Source organism: Capsicum annuum, chromosome 3 (genome assembly GCF_002878395.1).
Source record: "Capsicum annuum cultivar UCD-10X-F1 chromosome 3, UCD10Xv1.1, whole genome shotgun sequence".
Classification (NCBI taxonomy): Eukaryota; Viridiplantae; Streptophyta; class Magnoliopsida; order Solanales; family Solanaceae; genus Capsicum; species Capsicum annuum.
Genome location: NC_061113.1, coordinates 249,860,604 through 249,864,619, shown reverse-complemented (window position 1 = coordinate 249,864,619; position 4,016 = coordinate 249,860,604).

Sequence of the window (4,016 nt, the reverse complement as noted above, 5' to 3'; positions counted from 1 at the left end):
TCTCTCCTTGAGAAGACCATAGTGCCTAAAAAGGCTACCATGAATGCAAATTGTCTGTAAACCTTCTAGGCCTCAAAATTCCCCTTATTACAGAGTTGCTCACCATACTTTTTGAACCCTTCTTGCCTTTCGTATCTGTCGTACAAAAACTGCAAGGAAACTCAACCTTTTTTTCATCGATTCTTCTTTTGAATTTCTTATGTTCATGATTTTGCAAAATTTGTTTAACAAAATGAGTCTCGGGGCTATAAGTTTCTTCCAATGTATATCCCCATATCCAACATAGGCCGCTATCTCCTTTACAGTAGGAGTCAACTCAAAATCTGAAAAACGAAACACATTGTTCTTCGGGTCCCAGAAGGTTAGTAGCTGTCATGCCTCAAATCCTATTGGGGCGGACTGTCACCCGAAATCGAGGAGGCCCGGAGAACCAACTCATAACCTTATACTTCCCATGCATACCTCTATGACAACCCAAAATTTGGACAACATCATGTCGCATATAAAAGGAAATAATCACCAGTATAAGCTCGAGCACACATATATATGTATATACAATACTTGGCCGTTGGAGCCATCACGACTATTAACAAAACACCACCTTGACTGTACATTAGGTCTACAAAGCCTCTAGACAATACACAGAGTTTAACTAAGGTCGGGACATACCCCGCCACATAACTAACTTCTATAAAATACCAAAAGTGACTGGATATGACACGGAAAGCCCCAAAAAAAACTGGAGCTCACCAAAAGTAGCTAGATATCCTGGCTCCTACTTGTGCGGTGTATGAACTGAGGTACCTGTGCCTGCAGCATAAAATGCAGGTCCCCCGTGGGAGACGTCAGTACAAAATATGTACTGAGTATGTAAAGCTATAGATAATCACATATGATATAGGAGCTCAATAGAAATAAAAAACAAGTGAATAAATTGTAATAAGAGTGGACCACACTTACTAGAACTTGTGACAACCTGTACATTGTATTTATTCAATCACTGTACCTTCGTTCTTATCATGTTTGTAATCATTACTGTACTGTACTGTGATCATTAGGCTGCCTCCAGTACATATCAACTGGGATCGACCCATGATAGGCTTATGTCCCTGGGATACCACCCATAAACACATAAATAGGGATCGACCCATGATAGACTTATGCCCCTGGGATACCACCCGATAAGAGAGAACTTCCATCACTTAGTTCAATTAATCTTTGATATTGTTATTTCGGTCGCCACCACATTTTTGATACTTTGAAATAATGATACATCAATAAGAGACATATAAATAGACCATCAATGCAATAACAATGAAGTAAGAACTCATTGGCACATCAATGAAGTATTTTGGAGTCATCAATGCCATAACAATGAAGTAGGAACTTATTGGTATATCAATGAAACATTTTAGAGTCATTAATAGCACATGGATCTTGTTTGAGTAACCGGATACCTTCTGACATTCATTAGTGCAATAAACATGTAAGATTTGGAAAAAAAGTAAGTATTGGAATGTCTTGACATCTTGTAGGGTGGAAACAAGTTCATTGGTAACGTAGGACATCATACCAAACCATTATGGATCACATGTTATTGAAATAACTTTGGAAACTTTCTTAATAGAACAATTGTCCACTTTCATGCCAAAGCTAAGGTATAGAGTATGCTTTACATACCTGACTGTCAACCTTCAAATCTAGTCCCAAATGGACTTCCCGTCTTTTCGGATTACTTATCTACAATGAACATATATAGCAATCTAGTATTAGCAACCAAACATCACAATTCAATTATTTGAATTCACCAAACTAGTGGTTAAGTGGTAAGCCTTAATTACACCATAAAGGGTGTCACTTTAACCCTCTTATACTCTAATTACATTCACATGCCATGCATATTCATACAACATCCTCCAATATCAAGTTTGGATTCATTTATCCTTCCAATCAATCCATTAAACCAAATTGACCCATAGACATAAATAATCATCAATTGAATAGTATATCACCATATCCACCTTCCATAACTCAATTACCATATCCACCTTCCACAATTCAATTCAACCAAACCATGCAAAATAGTCCATAACCCTATTTCCATCATCTTTCAATAACAACCAATACATATAATCCTCTATCACACATATACATATGGAAAAGAATAAAGGCAAACAATATTCATACCTTAGAATTCACGTCCTGATTATGCAATCCTATTTGCACAAATAATAGGTGTTGTTCGAAGCTCTCGAGATGACAAACGCAGTTATCAGATTACTTTGAAATTTCTACGGTTGAATAAAAAGTAATTTAAAGGTTAAATTTGGCTAGGGTTTGTTCTTTCTCAATGATTGATGATGAAAATGAGTTTTTGAACTCATATACATGTATATATACACATATTCCCATCCATAATATCATAGGGAATGACCAAAGTGCCTTTAAAATTTAAATAATGTCAAATCTGTCCTTTGGTGGACTGTTTTGGTAAGCTAAAGTAGATCGACCATAACTCTTTGCCCCGATATCGGATTTGGGTGAAATTGGTATCGTTGGAAAGATAATTCAAAGGGCTTTCATTTCGTATAAAGTATCCCACCCATTTTTTCCTGTACAAGGAGTTATGGTCGTTTGAAGTTGACCCTAAAAATCTGTTTTGAGAGGCTGAAGTAAAACGAGTATAACTCCTTACTCAGACGTTGGATTTGGATGAAACAAATTGCATTGGAAAGAAGACTCAAAGATCTTTCTTTCTATAGGTTGAAGCTCTCCCATTTCATTATATTAAGGGAGTTATGATCATTGAAAGTTGACCCAAAAAATTGGTTGGCTTCAGTAGTTTGTGTGCGGGAAATTTTCTTGCACATTTACTATTCCCAAATATCCCGGCCACCGTTTTATAGTTTCAAACGTGCTCGATTATATTCAAAACCTATCCGTTTTTGGAAATCTTTATATCGTTGAAAAACTTATTCAATAACCTTCGCATGGAACCATCGACGGGCAAATTCCGGTATAAATAAAATTAAAAAAAATTAATTCCATATAAATAAGATCAATACACGTACTTGAATACGCCAATATATGTACTTGAATACGGGGTGTTACATCCTTCCCCCCTTTAGGACATTCGTCCTCGAATATTAGCGTGGTTATTCAACCGAAACAAGTTCAAGTCCATCATTAACATTTACATCATCACATAAATACTATGCATATATAAAAAAAAAACTTACTTGTTAATGTTCTAACTCCGTTTCTTGAACTTCCTCTTCATCTTTGAACAAATGAGGGTACTTAGATTTCATTTCTTCCTCAGCTTCCCATGTAATCTCTTCCCTTTGACGATTTCCCCAACGTACTTTCACCGATGCTATCGCTTTATTTCTCATCTTCTTAACTTGGCGATATAGAATAGCAATAGGCACTTCCTCATAGGTAAGATCTTCCACAACTTGCACATCCTCAGTAGAAGTGATATGTGATGGATCTCCGATGCACTTTCGAAGCATTGACACTTGAAATACCGGATGTACTGATGAGAGCTCTTGGGGTAGCTCTAATTCATATGCAACTTGTCCAAACCTTCGAGTGATCTTATATGGGCCTATATAACGTGGACTCAACTTTCCTTTCTTGCCAAATCTCATTACACCTTTTATTGGTGATACCTTCAAAAATACCCAATCACCTATAGAAAACTCTAGCCCTCTCCTTCTACTATCCGCATATGACTTGTGTCAACTTTGAGCTGTTTTCAGTTGTTGCTGAATTACTTTAACCTTCTCTATGGGTTGATAAACAAGATCCGATCCGAACAAAAAAGTTTCACCCACTTCGAACCATCCTATTGGTGATCTACACTTCCTTCCATATAAAGCTTTATATGGTGCCATTTTGATACTTGAATGATAGCTATTATTGTAGGCAAACTCAATAAGAGGTAAATGATCATCCCAATTGCCCTTAAAATCTATTACACAAGCTCGTAGCATAACTTCAAGTGTTTGGAT